This window comes from Triticum aestivum, chromosome 4B, assembly GCF_018294505.1.
Source record: "Triticum aestivum cultivar Chinese Spring chromosome 4B, IWGSC CS RefSeq v2.1, whole genome shotgun sequence".
NCBI classification, from domain to species: Eukaryota; Viridiplantae; Streptophyta; class Magnoliopsida; order Poales; family Poaceae; genus Triticum; species Triticum aestivum.
In genome coordinates, this window is record NC_057804.1 from 19,636,723 (window position 1) to 19,655,971 (window position 19,249).

The window sequence follows — 19,249 nt, forward strand, 5'->3', positions numbered from 1 at the left end:
TTTGGATGCTTTGGGGCATTTTCAGAAGATCTACTGTGCCTATTCAGGTTATCAAAAAGAATGTTGTGCCTATTTGGACCAGTTATAATAGGAAGGTGTATTAAGTGTACATATCAAGGAACCACAACTGTTTGGGCATAGGTTCTAGAAAACACAATTTTTGCGGAAAACAAATCACTTAACTGCAACAGTTGGGGCGGAGACCTCGAGCTAGCTATTCTGGCACATGGGTTGCACCGCTGCTTCATCTCGTCCTTACATAACTACTCCACTCAGGCAACTAAAAGCCCATAAGGCACATACTTGGTCTTTCTTCTACTTCAAGCACCTCTACTTTGAGCACGTTGCTCAGTCTAAGGCAAGTTCTTTGTCCAATTTTGTGCTTACAAATCATGTCTAATATTTTGAACCATTACATTGTGTTATGTGCATGTGGGGGAGAGGATGTGAATGGAACTGAGGAGCAGCAAGTTTACATGGGTGGATGCCTGCAGTGGAGCTCCTATTTGAGCCTGATGCACTATTCTCTTGTGGCTAGTACTCTGGTTTGAGTCATGTTCATGTGATATGCATCTCCTTTATTCTGTACTGCACTGTTGTGTTGTCTGGTTCAATTTGAAGCTTGTTCATCCCCAATGAATTTCTAGAGAATTCATTAGCCTTGATATGCCCGGTCTGGCTGCCGCATGGGACAACTAGCTAGTCCATCTGTTCGAGCAAAGGACAACTAGCTAGCAAAGCGGTCAGTATCGGTGCAATTTTCTGATGGCCCGCTGCTTGCACGCATCGCTCTGCAGTCCCTCATAACGTCAAATAAAACAAACAAAAAGCGCATCGCTCAGGCTAAAAGAAAAACGAATGGAGCAATTACTTCACTTTATTTATTAGAGTTAAAAAATGTCCATGAAACAAAATTGAATGCTATTTAGATTAAATTATGTATAAACAAATAATCCTACAGTAGTAGGTATATAAACGGATAATCCTACAACAGGGAGAACTGGACTGAAAGTTATTGTAATATCTTATATTAGCAAAAAGGTTTATATTAGTTGATACAGTTACACGGGACCATTACATGATTTAGATTTCAAATGCTACTAATGTAAAATAGTTGAACTGATAGTGTTTTGCATATCTGAGCCATATACATTGTCCAGAAGATATAGGACAGCAAGTCCGAACTATAAGTGAGTTGCAGGCATCATCTCCTATTTTTGTGTAGTTTCCGCAAATCCTTTAATCTTTGCAAAGACAAGCATGAGTTATCTCTGTGTGCTGATTTCTTAATCCGGCACTCGTGTGAAGGTGAATATCTTCGGAAATAAGAATGACCCAGGGAGGATAAAGTGACATGGATGACTGATTAGAAGATGCAATGGCAGCGGGCTTGATGGAAGAAAAAGACCAGACGGTGTTAGAAGAAACTAGTAAGCTTGCACGTGCAATGCACGTTTTGGTAGAAATTCATTAAAAAAATAATATTTAAATATATGAAACTTACATTTTTATTTTACATATAGTGATATCTTACATGAGCAATGGTTTACCGTACATTTCACATACTCTATGAATTTAAATCTTGATGTAATATGTACTTAACAGACTTTTCTAAAGCATATTGAAATTAAATCCGCCACCGGAATCCACCAATCAATAATTTTAATGAACACCCTTCCGAACCCAGAAAAACACCTATTATCATCCAAACACCTATATGGGGCCTATCAGATCATCGCAATGAAAAAAATCGGATAGATAAGTTAAAATTAATCATAATATATTTCTCACAATATTACAACAGCTACAGTTCACCATCATTTAGCTGCTGAGACCATCGCCGGTGTTGCCCAAAAAAACACCCTCATAGCTCAATGTTCTCCTTGACAACAATCTGCGGGCCTAATCCTCTTTTTCTGCATCTTTTAGCTCATGTCGTTCCTTCTTTCCATGCTACATGTTATTTCTAATCATAATCAGCAATTATAAAACAAATAATGTAAGCTCACATACATGCTATAGCGTATATATTTCAATTGCAGCTTCATACACAAGGAATATAGTAAGCGTGCACAAGCAATGCACGCCTCGACTGATGTTACAACCAGAAATGCAAATTCTAAAGATATTATGATTACACTAAAAATATGACAATCAACTTATAATTTAAATGATTTTCAAGCAACACTACAATTTAGTATCATATGCATGGAGTGAAGACACCTGATTACCTTAGTATGTGTTAATACACTAACCAGTTCTTGTACAACATAAGGGGTGCATGTTGTATGCGGCTTCATTCTCAGTGTAGTTGATTAGATGCACCAAAATTCTTATCTCACAACTATACTTTATGAGAACCACAGGTAATTATCTAGAGAGTTTTCATGAGGTAGAATAAAAAATGAAATATTAAATATTCACCCTGCAAATTGTTTGGTTCAATTCTTTCACGTTCCATGAGTGCACAAACCAAAAAGCAAAATAACCAGATAGAGATGCTACGTACATTGGAAACCAGTTGAAATCATGCAGTGTTGATTGCATACTTGTTTGTCTATGGAACATCCGCCTTGAAAGCAACAGTGACAATTGTTCTTCGCAAAATCAACAGTTTTCTCGCTCCTTGTCTCAAGAGACAAAAATGAAATCAAATATATCTTGAGATCAGTAAATATAGAAATTTCATCTAAAAATATAATATAAAACCGATGTCAGCCACATGAGAGTTCCATTTTGATTCCTACAACCTCATTTGAAATCTCAACAAATTAAAGTACATTATGCATATTCATCAATGACAAAATAATTCAAGTCCATGTATGCTATAAAGGAACAAATCCGATCTATCTAAATATCATGAATAGACAATCACAAACTGCACACCCACAAATATAGTATTTACAACAATAATTCCAAGGGAAAACAAACTTTACTAAAAAAAGGCTCCACCATATTTATCCTTCAAGTTCAAACAGAATCACTATATCAACACATGAACAAATAATAACTTCCATTCAGATTTTCCATTCTGATTCTGTGATTCATCACCGCAGAACAAGCATATATTTCCAACATACGTGACCAAAACTACACTTATGATATGAGGCAAAGTAGCGTACGGATATTTTGCCAGGGTGTTTTTTGTGAAGGAGTATAAAGTCCTAATGTATAAGATTGTGCAAAAGAAGCACCGGCGTGGTGGATATATGAATTCCTCTAAGGTTAGTTGATGGATGCAACTCCAAAAACCAAGCATGCTTTATTTTGAACAGAAGGTCCATGCCAACTTTATTATAGGCAGACATCAAGTCAAGTGGATGATATGCAGACATTCATTGGAAAATAACTGCCAGCATGACAAGGCTTTTTGTCACTGGAATTTAGTCTCTCAACTTTATAAAGATTGGCATATAATTGTCTGCTGCTAACAAATGGCCCAGTACAACGGTATAAATAATAATGTTGTCATCAAGTCTAGGCCCTAGATTTTTAAAATGGCAGTACTGTTCATGAAACAGGTAACCCGCGGTTCAGGAAAGCATCTAATTTACATTAAATCGAAGATCGGATGTGATTGATCTCTCTATATCTTACGACTGAGCTGATCATAATTACAGAAAACAACATCAAATAAATTTTTGGTCTAGATCAAACACCACCAAATGATCTTCAGCAAGGATAGCTAGAATGGATTTTATCTCCAGTAATATTGGAACAATGACTGCAAACAGAGGAGATGGAACGGGACTTGCATTACCAGAATAATGCTGGTGTTGAGCTGCTGCCCCGGTGACACGATGCCAATGTCATTCAACATGTGGTGCTGGTGACGGTTGGGATGTTGATGGCAGCTGCCACATCCAGGCCGTTGGTGACGGGATGAGAGGACGTGTGCGGCATCATTGAACACGCAGAGTGCTACCACAAAATAGTTCATCAATCTAAATTATCCTGTCTAGAGCTAGCTCCGAATGTCCAGTCAATTGCATCTAAGGCGAGCAGTCTTACACCAACCTGAAAATCATGGAAGAGGCGTCCACTGCTACATCTCAAACTGCCTTTCGTTGCAGTCTGTTCTCTTCTCCTGCATGCATCCTTTCCCCCATCTCATATCTGGCCTTCTTACTTGTACCCACAGCCAGTCCCTGCCCACAACACCTTACTTCTCCTTCTCTCCCTGCCAGCACAAACACTGCAAGGATTTTAATATAAAAAATTGATTGGTTCAGCATAAATACATTTTTTTGTTAATTCATCATAGTCAGAATATCCTCACTACTTCAATCAACCACTGAAACGGTACCATAAACATCACAAATTTGCAAATAAAAATTGGAAGGAAGGATAAGTGGAATACCAGTTGTGTGGCAGTGGAATAATTGATAGTTATGGACCAAGAATAATCCAAATCGACCTTCTATCGTTCGTCATGTTCATCTCTGAATCCGTACACCATCTAGTTTTCCAGACTGGGATCCTGAATAGAAAGACCAAACACACTAAAGCAAATCAACTAAAGGCGCAAAAATAAGTATGAGTCGGCTACTCAGAGTCAGAATTCAGAAAGTAACTCGTCTAGGGAATTTCAACGAACCTATAGACATGTTGTTTGATTTAGCACCTAAATAACTGTCTCAATTAGAAAAAGACTTGCCACCAGGCTGTAAAGTGTAAACAATCCAAAGTCCATACACGCCACTCAAAGGTTTGGGCGTCACATTGACCGGTGGCATCCAAAATTTGCAGAGAACAAGAAGTTCGCAAAATACTGTTTAATGGAAATCAACGTCCATGGAAGCCTGATTACTTCAAAGTATGAATTAGTTCTACTATTTGAAATCAACATACATGGTTTAAAAGGAGGGCTTGCCTCGCTGCCGACCACAACAGATGTACGTAGCCATTGTCAATTGTCGAGCTAGAGTGGGGCACCGGTTGTAGGTGCAGCTGACAGATAGGGAACAGGAGAAGAATGGAATGATGATGGAGGGAGGCACCTTGTTGCAGTACACCGCCTAATATAAAGCCTCTCACTGACTTATTACTTGAATATGTGTTTGATTTGCGCAATTGCCTCTTTGCATGCTTGCGCTGCAATTTGTTTTTCTGGTTTTGTACAATCAGTGACTTTCTGCAGTCTCAGTTTGTTTGCATGACACAGCTGCATGATTGCTGCTACTTGGCTTCTCCTCTCCAAGTCGTAAGATCAGTAAGCGGCAACATAAAAAAATCAGAAAATGCCCTGATAAGTAGTTACAGATTGAACATGACATTTGTTAAGGATGATTACATGGGAAAGCATGTATATGAGTAAGAAGACATAGATATAGATGTAAGGGGGACATAAAATGCACCACGGGAGTAATTCAGAGCATAGAGTAATTTAGGATTGAATAAATGATGTGTACAACTATCTCTAGGCTTAGAAGGGAATTATTATAGATCATTGTTGTGCAGGCAAACACTGGTGGAAAAAAGGCCTTTGGTCGCGGTTCGCAACTGCCATTAGTCGCGGTTGCGCAACCGCGACCGACCGGGCGCGACTAAAGGCCCCCCCCCCTTTAGTCGCGGTTGCTTAAGAACCGCGACTAAAGGCCCGTCCACGTGGGCGCCAGGTGGCCGTCGGGGCGGAGGACCTTTAGTCGCGGTTCTTCTGGCCAACCGCGACTAAAGGCCGCCGCAGGTTTAGGGTTTTAGCCCCCCCCCCCTAAACCTCCCCCCTTAAACCTGTTTTCTGTTTAATTTGTATTGTTTTATTTCTTTTGTGCTTTATTTTAATTTTGAAGGAGTTTCATATATTCTACGGTACTACATACATGCATATGAATGTACAATTTCAAATAAATTTGAAATTAGAACCAAAAAGAATTCAAGAGGAATATACAATATATATTCAATATCATCGGATGACCATATACAATTTTGAACAAGTTTCCATACATGATTTAATGCATATAAAGTTCTACGTCCTCGTAATAGTGTTCTCCTTTAGGATGGAGGACTTCCCTGCTGAACCATCCAGCTAGTTCCTCTTGAAGTGGTCGGAAGCGAGCTTCTGGACTAAGCATCCACCGGAGGTTATTCCTCTTAGCATTGGTATCACTCGGAACCCGCTCAGAGGTGTATCTCCGGATCATCTCACAGACATAGTATCCACATAGATTGGTCTCCGGTGGCTGAATATCCCCAGCATTCTTAGCCTTTAACATTTTGAATTCTAGCTCTTTTTTGAATTCACCGACCTTTGTATCTACGAACCGTCTCCAAACCCTACGAGGCAAAGAAAATTAAATGAACAAGAGAGTTATTAATTAGTTACTTGATATTAGGAAATGAACGAAATAGGCCGATCGATATAGAGCGCAAATGAATGAAAATAATTACTTCTGCAGCATTCTTCTCATGCCGCCCCAAAGCTTTGGATCCATATTCACAGAGTCGTGGACGAGACATTCTGAGGTGTTAACTTTAATTACTAGCAGAATCCAGTGGAACCTGCGGACACGATACATGCACAGTACGTCATGCATAACTCATCGATTAGCCGGCCACATACCATGCATGGAGTAAACAAAAGAGAATGTGCTCAAGACAGAAACACTCACTCAAAATGGTAAGGAAATAGAATATCACTTTTGAGTTCCTGCTTTGTAAGAAACTGCCACAGGTCTGCCTCCACGTCGGCGGGGTAACGCTCCAACACATGTCCATTAACGATGTGTGGGTCAATGAACCCAACATCATGGATGTTCCTTACTCTGCATTCCTTAATCTTCATTCTGCATGTATAATAGCGGACACAACAATATAGTTAGGACATATATATAGTGCAGGCAATATGAACGAGATGGGGTAGAAATTAATAAATCACTTACAGAACGTAGCAACTGATGATAGATTTATCGAGCTCGCGCAGATTGAAAAGCTGGAACAATTCACTCAGTTCAATTTGTACATAGTAATGTTTGAAGTGATGCTCATGTCTAACTTCCGCATAAATATATTCTTTGGCGTTTTTATTTTTTATGTAACCCTTGTACCATTTCAGCAGACCTTTCATTTGTGGAGGTAGATCCTTTTCCTCCGCAGGCTCGACGAGAGGCCCATTCTTGACATATGTAATTACTACCTCCTTCACTGGCGCCTCATCAAGGCCTAACAGTTCACGAAGAGTAATACCTAAGTTGGCCGCTTGTTCTCTGGCACTCGTTACAGTCAATCCCTGTGCTGCCGCAGCTTGTATGATCTCGGGGGCATCAGGACAGAAGGCTTCCACTATAAGCGGGGCAATCGATTGTTTACTTTGTTCCCCGAGCTGGGCAACTTGTTTCCCGCTTTTTTTACTTTCGGCCTTCTCCCGCTCTTTGTTCTCCTTGAACATGAGTGCCTGCCTGCGAAGTTCACGTGCATAGTCGTTAGGCAGATTCTTCGCGGCTTGGGACGGTGTGCTCAAAAATGACTTAGCCCACTTCTTTTGCTCATCAGAAAATACTGGCTTGGGCTCGGGCTCTGTTTTCTTCTTGCAGTCCGCCTTCCATTTCTCCAAATCAGCAGCCGCGGCCGCGTCGACTTCCTTGGCACTACGTTCCCAAGGCCTTGTGGGGAGAGGCTTCAGTGATGGCTCCGGTACCTTTGTGGTCTTAGGTACATAAGGGTCCGGGTTAATAATCCAGGACTGCTTCTGCTTCTTTGCCGGAGGTGGATTGGGGGGCGGCGTCTGATCACCCGCCGGACGAGGACTGGGGGGCGGCGGCTGATCACCCGCCGGACGTTGTGGACTGGGGGGCGGCGTCGGCTGACGTGACGGAGGTGTAGGTGAACCGCCACCACCACCACCACCACCACCACCGCCACCGCCACCACCACCACCGTAGGGGGGTGGACTTGTTGTCCTTGGCGCCTCGCCTGGAAACTTGATAAACTTCTTTTGCCATAGAATGAAATGGCGCTTGACATCTCCAAGTCTTTTCTCCCCTTCAGGTGTAGCAATGTCAATCTCCAGGTCCTCAAACCCTTGGACTATGTCCTCCACCGTGACACGAGCATAGCCATCTTGAATGGGGTTGTTGTGGTGGAGTGCTCCAGGTAAACATGGTAAAGCACTGCCGATGGCTACCTTCATGGACATGTTCCCGATAGGATAATACAGATGACATTCTTTCATCTCCTTTATATCGTCCACGGGGTAGCGAGGAGGCTCCGATGAAGTAATTTCGACCACCAGAGGCTCCGGTGCAGTAATTTGGACCACCAGAGGCTCCGGTGGGGCCTCCGTGGAAGCCACGCTGCTTCTCCGCTGCTGGCTTCCGAGATCCGCTGGATGATCTTCATGCTGCACCCGAGCTGCATCTCTTTCGGCTACTAGTACACTCATGGTTTTCTTCATCACCTCCATTTCCGATGCCAACCGCGCCACAACATCTGCTTCCTGATCCATCTTTCTCTTACGGCTTCTGTAACCGTACGGGTCATCGTTCTGGGGGAACCCTATTTTCCACGGAATGTGCCCCATGCCTCGTACACGTCCTCCGTGTTCAGGATTCCCGAGGGCTTTTGTCAGCGCGTCGTTCTCTCTGTTGAACTTGATCTTCCCCTGTTGAGCATCCCTCATTGCGTTAATAAGGGCTTGGGTGGGTTTAATTAATTTGCCCCGGTAAACACACTCCCCTGTCTCCGGGTTCAGCGTTCCCCCATGCCCGTACCACCAGCTTTTGGCCCTTGGGTCCCATCCCTCCGTACCTGGACGGATTCCTCGCGCCCTCAGCTCGTTCTCCATCTTCTCCCACCTAGGCTCCCAAAGGCGATACCCTCCTGGCCCCATAACATGATTGTACTCCTTCTTAGCCGCATTTTCCTTATTTTTTTTCGATATTTGAATGAACTGCTCCGATTTCTTTTGCTTCACAAATTCTGGCCAATCATCTTTCAGTTTCTCATATTGTCCTTTGAAATCCGGAGTCTTGTTCTGCTTGACAAAGTCATGGGCTAGATTTTGCTTGAATTTCCGGAATGCGTCGGCCATCTTATGAAGAGCGAACTGTTTGACTAGCCTCCTCCTCTCCTTGTTTTCCTCAATCTTGTTACCCTCCTCATCGAATTTGTTGTATTCGGGAGGTAGAATGAAATGTTCCATAAGCTTCTTGAAGCAATCTTTTTTTGTTCTCTTATCGACAAAAGTGAAACCATCAATTCGTGCCTTCTTTGGCTCATTCCACTCCTGGACGGTGATCGAGACGTTGTCTCTAACAATGGCTCCGCATTGGCTGACAAACTTGGTGGCGTTCTTGCGGGGCTCCAGCGGCCTGCCGGTTGCACTGTCGACAACCTCGATGGTGCATGTTTCTCCTTGTTTCATCGTCTTGGTTGCGCCACGCTTTGACGACGTACTCGATTGTTTCGACGATCCGGCCGAGGGCTAAAATAAGAAAGAGTCGCGCGCGTTAGTACACACATATTTATTCAAATCAGTTAGTTTGTATCACCAGAGGCTCAATGTATATATATACCTCGGCGCCGGAGGTGGTTGCTACTTCCATTTGAAGATCGTCGTTTATCGACGTTTGTTCGGCATCATCTTGCTGACGGCGCCCTTCATCTTCACCGTCAAGGTTCAGATAAGAAGAGATATCATCTTCTTCTTCTTCGGTCGGCACATATTGAATATCGCCGTTTATGATGCCGAACATATGTGCTTCACCGTCCGGATCATAGTTGTCCATAATCGGGTCAGCTCTATCGTCCGCCATTATGTCAGTCCTGAAAACATGTAGTAAAAACAAATTAATTAAGTGAAGAAGGGGGGCGGTGGCGGTGGCGGTGGCGAAAGGGCGGTGGCAAAAGGAGGGGGCGAGGAAGGGGTGGGAGAGGGTGTCGCGGTAGAGCGCGAGACGGGTGCTCCGTAGTCGAACTTGGGGTCGCCGGCAGTCTCGGGGTCTACCGGAAAGAAGTAACGGAGGGGGAACACAATAAATAACAGAGCAATCAAAGCATCACAAAGCGTAACCTGGCAATACGCGGTGCTAGGTGTGCCCTAACGCGGCAGTAGGTCGTACCGGCGAAAGGGGGAAACATCCGGGAAAGTATCCCCGGTGATTCGCGTTTTCGGACAGATGAACCGGAGGGGAAAGTTACGTGTTTGCTATGCTAGGGATGTGTGGCGGACGAACGGGCTGCGTATCCGGATCCGCCTCATCGTTCTGAGCAACTTTCATGTACAAAGTATTTTCATCCGAGTTACGGATTATTTTATATTAATTTTTAAAGTTTTATATCATTTTTAGAATTAACAGAATTAATTAAATTGTCTGTTAACTAATTAACCAAGTTAATTAGATTAATTAACAGATTAGTTATATTAGTTATTTAATTAGGTTTACTAAACACAATTAATTAAGTTAATTAATTTAATTAACTGATTAATTAATTAATATATTTATTTATTTATTTTCTAAATTCTCTTCTCTCCTTTTTTTAAATCGTTTCTGGGGCGTGGGCCCCAATTGTCATTGGGCCAGGGGGCCTTAACGGGCGCCGGCGCTAGCGGGCAGCGGGTACGAGCCGGGCACGAGCTCCGGCGGCCAAGGGCCGCGATGGCGCCGGCCGGAACAGGGCGGCAGGGCGGAGGGGAAGTGGCCGGTCCGGCGAGCGCGCAACCGGGACGTGCGGGAGCCGCGACGCGGCGCCGCCATGCAGAGGCGGGCGCGGCGACGGGACGGGCCGGCGGGCGCAGCGTTCGGAGGGGGCCGGGGAGACGGCCGGACGGGGCCCGATGGGGAGCTCACCAAGGAGAGGGCGGCGATGCGCGGGGAGGACCGACGAAGGAGAGGCGGGGACGGGCAGTCCGGCGCGACGGGGGCGAGGGCGACGGCGGGCGGCAGGGCGGCGGGCGGGCGGCAGGCAGGGCACGGGCGGAGGCGGGCAGGGCACGGGCGGAGGCGGCGGGCAGGGCACGGGCGGAGGCGGGCAGGGCACGGGCGGAGGCGGCGCTCACTGGGGACGGGGGCGGCGGCGCGCAGGGCTTCGGCGTCGGCGTCGGCGTCGGGGCAGGGCTTCGGCGTCGGCGTCGGCGTCGGGGCAGCGCTTCGGCGTCGAGAGAGAGCAGAATGGGAAGTGGCAAAACTGCTAAGTGCAGTATTTATGGACGCACCTTTAGTCGCGGTTGGAGAGGCGGACCGCGACTAAAGGGTGCCCTTTAGTCGCGGTCCGCCTCTCCAACCGCGACTAAAGGGTTTTGGCGCCGCCTCCGTTCCCGCGCAGAAAGACCCTTTAGTCGCGGTTGGAGAGGCGGACCGCGACTAAAGGTACCCTTTAGTCGCGGCCCGCCACCCCAACCGCGACTAAAGGTATCCTTTAGTCGCGGTCCGCCTCCCCAACCGCGACTAAAGGGCTGTGCTAGAACTGGCGCGGTGCGGTGGGATGTTTAGTCCCACCTCGCTAGCCGAGAGGCTTCGACAGTGGTTTATAAGCGCGGCTGCGCTTACCACTTCGAGCTCCTCTCAAATGCAGGCTTACGGGCCTATTCTGTCACTGTGTGCCTGTGGGCCTACTGGGCCTTCTGCGGGCCTGAATCCTGGCCCTTTAATGGGTTTCTAGTCGTATTCAGGCCGTGGTGGCCCAGTAGGTGGCATATTTTCTTTTTTTCTTCCTTTTTTCCTTTTTCCTTTTTTCTTCTGTTTTTTTCTTATGTTTTTCTTCTGTTTGTTTTTTTCTTCTGTTTTTCCTTTTTTCTTCTGTTTTTTTCTTCTGTTTTTTTCTTCTGTTTTTTTCTTCCTTTTTCTTCTGTTTTTTTTCTTCTGTTTTTTTCTTCCTTTTTCCTTTTTCCTTTTTTCTTCTGTTTTTTTCTTCTGTTTTTTTCTTCTGTTTTTCCTTTTTTCTTATGTTTTTCTTCTGTTTGCTTTTTTCTTCTGTTTTTTTCTTCTGTTTTTTTCTTCATTTTCAAATCTTAAAAATACAATTATATATCAAAAAAATCAGAAAAATAAAACTAATTCATTTTAAAACCCCTTGAAGGTTTGACAAAAGGTTTGATACAATAAATTATTACACATCATTTCTTCCCTTGTGTCCCTGCTTGCTTACGATTGTGCCGTATCCATGGAGCATCCTCATCATTTAACTTAATGCTTGGGTCGGTGTTCACTTTGAAGGGCGGAATTTCAGCAAACATATTATAATCTTCTGACATGTCTGTCTTGTCCTCCACTCCCACGATGTTTCTTTTCCCTGAAAGAACAATGTGGCGCTTTGGATCATCGCATGATGCACTGATCGTTTTCTTATCTTTCCGTTTCCTCGGTTTGCTACTCATGTCCTTCACATAGAAAACCTGAGCGACATCTTTCGCTAGGACGAATGGTTCGTCAAGGTAACCAAGATTGTTGAAATCCACCATTGTCATTCCGTATTGCTGGTCCACCTTTACCCCACCTCCTGTTAGCTTGAACCATTTGCACCGGAACAAAGGGACCTTAAAGGAGGGTCCATAGTCAAGTTCCCATATCTCCTCTATGTAACCATAATATGTGACCTTTTGCCCATTCTCGGTTGCTGCATCAAAGCGGACACCACTGTTTTGGTTGGTGCTCTTTTTATCTTGGGCGATCGTGTAAAATGTATTCCCATTTATCTCGTACCCTTGGAAAGTCGTTATAGTCGAAGATGGTGTCTTGGCCAACATGTACAGCTGATCTACAACATCATTGTTATTCATTAAATGTTTTCTCAACCAACTGCCGAAAGTCTCCATGTGGGCCTTCCTAATCCAGGATTCAGGCTTCCCCGGGTTGTCCGAGCGTAAAATATTCTTGTGTTTCTCAAAGTACGGAGCCACCAAGCTGGAATTGGTCAGTACAGTGTGGTGTGCTTCAGTCAGAGAATGGCCGTCCATACATATCGTTGATTTCCTTCCGATCGTGCCTTTTCCACTTAGTCTCCCCTCGTGCCGCGATCGAGGAAGACCAATCGGCTTAAGGTCAGGAACAAAGTCAACACAAAACTCAATTACCTCCTCATTTCCATAGCCCTTGGCGATGCTTCCTTCTGGCCTAGCACGGTTACGAACATATTTCTTTAATACTCCCATGAACCTCTCGAAGGGGAACATATTGTGTAGAAATACAGGACCGAGAACGAAAATGTCTTCGACTAGGTGAACCAGGAGGTGCGTCATAATATTGAAGAAGGATGGCGGGAACACCAACTCGAAACTGACAAGACATTGGATCACATCGTTCTGTAACCGTGGTAGAACTTCTGGATTGATTACCTTCTGAGAGATTGCATTGAGGAATGCACATAGCTTCACAATGGCTACTCGAACATTTTCCGGCAGGAGCCCCCTCAAAGCAATCGGAAGCAATTGCGTCATAATCACGTGGCAGTCGTGAGACTTCAGGTTTTGGAACTTTTTCTCCGCCATGTTTATTATTCCCTTTATATTGGACGAGAATCCAGACGGGACCTTCATACTGCTCAGGCATTCAAAAAAGATGACCTTCTCTTCTTTGGTCAGAGCGTAGCTGGCACGACCTTGAAACCATTCCGGATGCCGGTCATCAGGGTCTTTCAAACGTTGCTGGTCCTGCCGTGCTTCCTTTGTATCATTTGTCTTCCCATACACGCCCAAGAAGCTTAGGAGGTTCACGCAAATATTCTTCGTAACGTGCATCACGTCGATTGCAGAGCGGACATCTAGGACTTTCCAATATTCTAGCTCCCAGAATATAGATTTCTTCTTCCACATGGCTGCGTGCCCGTCAGCTCCCTTCGGAACTGATTGTCCGCCAGGACCCTTTCCAAAGATGACTTTCAAATCCTTGACCATATCAAATACCTTAGCACCAGTGCGTTCCGCAGGCTTCGGCCGGTGATCTGCCTTGCCGTTGTAATGCTTGCCTTTCTTTCTTACTGGATGAATTTTCGGAAGAAATCGACGATGCCCAAGGTACACGTTCTTCTTACAATTTGGCAAATGTACACTTTCAGTCTCATGTAAGCAGTGCATGCATGCATTGTATCCCTTATTTGACAGTCCCGAAAGGTTACTAAGAGCAGGCCAATCGTTGATGGTTACGAAAAGCAACGCTCGTAGGTCAAATTCCTCTTGTTTGTGCTCATCCCACACACGGACACCACCCCACAGCTGTAAAAGTTCATCAACTAATGGCCTTAGGTACACATCGATGTCGTTGCCGGGTTGCTTCGGACCTTCGATGAGCACTGGCATCATAATGAACTTCCGCTTCATGCACAACCAAGGAGGAAGGTTGTAGATGCATAGAGTCACGGGCCAGGTGCTATGGCTGGAGCTCTGCTCGCCAAAAGGATTCATGCCATCCGTACTTAGAGCAAATCTTATGTTCCTTGCGTCAGCTGCAAAATCTTTGAACCATCTGTCGATCTTTCTCCATTGCGTTCCATCTGCGGTGTGTCTCAACTCCCCGTCCGACTTACGGTCCTCTTTGTGCCATCGCAACAACTTGGCATGCTCTTTGTTCCTGAACAGACGTTTCAACCGTGGTATTATAGGAGCATACCACATCACCTTGGCGGGAACCCTCTTCCTGGGTTTCTGGCCCTCAACATCGTCACCAGGGTCATCGCCTCTGATCTTATAACGCAATGCAGTGCATACCGGGCATTCATTCAAATTCTCGTATTCACCGCGGTAGAGGATGCAGTCGTTGATGCATGCATGTATCTTCAGAACCTCTAAACCTAGAGGGCAGACAACCTTCTTTGCTTCGTACGTACTGGCGGGCAACTCGTTATCCTTTGGAAACATATTCTTCAACATTTTCAGCAAGTTTTCAAATGCCGAGTCAGCTACACCTGCCTCTGCCTTCCATTTCAGCAAATCCAGTGTGCAGCCCAGCTTTTTCAGACCATCATCGCATCCGGGGTACAGCGCCTTTCTGTGATCCTCTAACATGCGATCCAAATTCTCCCTCTCCTTTTCAGTTTCGCAGCGTCTCCGTGCATCAGCAATGGTCCGACCAAGATCATCAATGGGATCATCACGTGCCTCTTCTTCACCTTCCCCTTCACCTTCAGCATCCTCCATGAAAGTATCACCGAAATGAGCAAGATAGCTTTCATCGATGAAATCATCCCCTTCTTCATCTTCTTCCATTATAACCCCTCTTTCTCCATGCTTGGTCCAACAATTATAGCTTGGCATGAAACCGTGCCGAAGCAGATGCATGTGAACATCTCTTGAGGAAGAGTAACCCTTCTGATTCTTACAGATAACACATGGACAGATAACAAAACCCCCCTGCTTGTTCGCATTAGCCACTACGAGGAAATCTTTCAAACCCGTAGTGAACTCGCCGGAGAGTCGGTTACCGTACATCCATTGCCGATTCATCTGCATTATTATAATATAAAATATATAATTAACCATCATGCATTTGTTAAACTAACTAGCTACAAATAATATAAATTAAACAATGAACTGCACACATGCATATTTTATCAATGACACACATGCATGAAAGGTTCAAGTTGCTAACCGCGATCGAGGAGGAAAAAATAAATGAGGAACCTCAAGTGTGGCTCCAACACTTCATATCATGTTTGTTTCACCCTCTTAGGGCATTTCATCAAACACCTTGTGTGCATAAGAGGAACCAAAAGCAAACCTACACCCCCTTGTGAAGCTTGTGAAGAGAAGTGGCACCAAATGGCTAAGTGAGCGTGCTGAACTGGTATATATAGGGGAGGAGCTTTAGTCGCGGTTGGCCTGGCCAACCGCGACTAAAGGCCTTTGCGCACCTTTAGTCGCGGTTGGCCTGGCCAACCGCGACTAAAGCCCGCGAGCTTTAGTCGCGGTTGGCCAGGCCAACCGCGACTAAAGGCCTTTGGGCACCTTTAGTCGCGGTTGGCCTGGCCAACCGCGACTAAAGCCCGCGAGCGCCCTGGGCCCAGGCATTTGGTCGCGGTTCATCTGCCGAACCGCGACTGAAGACTTCATTAGTCGCGGTTCCTACAGTTTCGCGACTAATGAGGCTGGACGGAAGCCTCTTTTTCTACTAGTGAAATGTTCAAGACCTCAGAATACAGAACAGTATTAGAACTCAAAAGCTTGGAGAAATGAAATATTAGGACTCAAGCATTAAAATGAAGCCCAGCTGGCATAAAATTCACAGGAAGAGGAGTTTATACTTCACTACATCATGTAGTTACCTTGATTCACCTCACATGCAGCCTGCTTGGATATCTTATCAAAGACACCCTTGTCGACATGACACATAAAAGGTCTTCAGAATTAACATGAGAGATGGAGATGGTTAAGTTAGCATATGGTAATAATAAGGGTAAATCAAGAATCAATGTCCAAAATGAATGTAGATGAACCGCAGCAACATTAATCGCTTAGTCAAGTCTGTACCTATCCTGTGAAGAGGACCTGCACTTTTTATCCTCCTTCTCTCCCTACAAGAAAAAATATCACCATGATGTAATCAGAATTTTGTGCCATATTTAAAAAAAACTTATTTGGAGTTTTTTTTGCAAAAAAAGAGAATTCATTACTTAACCATGGGGATTATTGCAATCGTTCTGATACAACAAATGAATCTCTTGAGGAACAGACCTCATATTTGGAGTTAACTTATAGCCATAAGCATAAGAAAAATGAAAATAAATAAATATTAGGAAGGCCATCACCCAGGGTGATCTTTGTGGATACCGAGGATAGTTTTGTGTCAGTCGCATCGCGCGGAATTAACTCGAGTGAAGTCATGGAGGGGTGGAGCATAATCCATATCAGCCGTCTACAAGATGTGGTCTACACATCTGTCTGCACAAGAACAAACCGACCGAGGCAAAACGACTCAAGGGAAAGGAAACTTGCTGAGCATGAAGCATCAACCCGATGAAGCAGATGTAACTTGCTGAATTGTTTATGTAGCCATCGTATCAACGATACAAAATTGGCTACCCCAATCCCATAGGTTCAAACGTTCAAGAAGATTTCATAGGTTGTAACTACCCTGATCTGACAGGTTACAAATTCAGCAATATTTCAAAGGTTGAAATAGTAGGCCATCCATCAACAGGATTAAAAAAAATCAAGTCTTCTCAATTAGAGTTGGATTCAAATTTTATACTCGACATCTGTATATTAGATAGAAGACCAAATAATTAAGCTACCAACAACCAAACTCACAAGTTTGTTCACCCAGGGACTGTGAACCACACAACCAAACAGATTATGAAATCTTTGGAATTTCTTAACAAACCCCAGCAAATAAATCGTTAAAGAATGCATCCTACCGAGATATAAGAGGGAGAGGACTTTACCAGCAAATATGTCGCTGAGGTTCAGATTTGTTTTGTTGTGTGTCCCGCACCAGCGATGTAATGGGCTTGGCGAACATTAAGATGCAGGCACAAATCCTCCTCGAAGGCAGCTACGGTGACCGTTCAGGCACGACAACTCCGCACATCTTCAAAGAGCGTGGTGGCATCCTCCTCCCTGGCACACGCGTGTCCAGTCCTCCCTTAACACACACCTGGTGACGGCTGTAGCAGAAGGAAGGCACAATCAGTGGAGCAATCTGACGGAATGAATGGAGCAATCTGGAGTGGGTTCGTGGAGAAAGGGTTGGATACCTGGATCTTGTATGGGCGGCGGGCGGCGAACAGCGCGACGACGACCTGTGGCGGCTCCCGCGGGGCGCGACGGGCGGTGAACGGCGCGCCGGCGGGGCGGCGACCTGCGGCGGGCGGCTCCCGCGGGGCGCGACGGGCGGTGAACGGCGCGCCGGCGGGGCGGCGACCTGCGGCGGGCGGCTCCCGCGGCGCGCGATGGGTGGCGACCCCCGGCGGGCGGCTCACGCGGCGAACAGCGCGACGGTGCTGCGGCGAACGGCTCCCGCGGGGCACGACGGGCGGCGACCTGCGGCGGGCGGCTCACGCAGCGAACGATGCGACGGTGCGACAGCGAACTGCGTGGGAGGAGGAGGAGGAGGGGGCGAGAGGTCGTGCGGGCGAGGCGAGAGGTCGTGCGAACGGTTTTTGTTTTTGAACGGGGGCGCGGGTGGCTTAATTGCGTGGCTTGTTGGGTTAAACACGGAACGATTACGGACTATCGGATTTTGTCTATGGACGTGCCTGATTGTTTGGATCTGCCCCTCTCTTCCTTTTATAGTGGTAGTACATAGTAGATAATGAGGTGATAAGGTCTCTAAACGTTTTTTATCTCACGGAAGTTATTAATGTGCTATGTAGCCAAAAGGTTAACAAATATATATGTGCATGTACTCTAGGTTGGCCATTTGAAACATGTTCAAGAACATGTTATTAGTCGGTAATAATTATAGTTAATTTTTTATTACTAAATTTCATTGCTTCAGTGTACTCTTTTTGATGAACTCTGGTAGTGATTATTGCCTTTAGGACATCAGAATTCTGAGAGGAACAATGTTGGATCTGCTGTCACAGATGTACAGTGTGGTACATTTTTTTCATGCTCTATTACTGTTTAGCTCTTGCACATATGTGAAATAATGTTTAAGTTCTGATTTCGTTTGATGGACGACAAGTGAACGACCTAAATCAAACAATCATGGACATGGGTTTCTTGAAACATATCTGAATTTTAGTTTTGAGTTCTTCGCATGTTACACACTTCAGGAAGTAGAAGAAAATTTGGTTATATCATGTGTTAGGGGATGTTCTATGTGCAGCTAGCTATTCCTAAATTGGTCCAAGACTTCATTTTCTTCAAGCATGAATAAGAAAAAACAATTAAAATGGCGAGTGGAGAGACTGATGTTGTGTTGTGGCTGATGCTACTCCTTTTCCTGTCCTCTGCTTTGCTGACCCTCCTCTACACGCTATGTTATGGTGGTGGTGCTGCTGCCGAGCTGCCCCTCCTCTTCTCGTAAGAGTCATTCTTGTTCTTTTTCTGATAGATAGAAGCACTAGATTGTGCCTTTATTAGTTGCATATTTATATTTAACAAGAGACTATTTAGCATGCAGATGCACTTTGGACTAACCTCAAACTTCACTTCACTTTTTTCAGCTCAGCATTATAAACAAGGCCTTGAACACATCTCTTGAAGGTTTGGCAAGACCTTGTAGGTGTTGGAGGTTTGACAAGATCTGCAAGGCGTCCATACTTAATTTTTTTGCTCATTTTGGTGGTTATTTTAGCACACAAGCCGATGTATGCTCATTTTGGCTGTGTAGCACATCTAGAAACATGTCTTTTTTTCCTTTTGTGGCACAACATCCTT

At 45.1% G+C, this 19,249-nt stretch overlaps 1 long non-coding RNA gene across 1 annotated transcript; it reads right to left on the reverse strand.

The window, feature by feature from the left end:
- Positions 1–1,678: 1,678 nt before the first annotated feature.
- LOC123094255 (uncharacterized) lies at positions 1,679–17,445 on the reverse strand. Its single transcript, XR_006445777.1, has 7 exons — positions 17,308–17,445; positions 16,394–16,437; positions 16,189–16,262; positions 4,361–4,480; positions 4,018–4,195; positions 2,510–3,921; positions 1,679–1,953 (listed from the first exon to the last, which is right to left on the reverse strand). It is a non-coding gene; the product is annotated as an uncharacterized lncRNA (long non-coding RNA).
- Between the last annotated feature and the right edge of the window lie 1,804 nt (positions 17,446–19,249).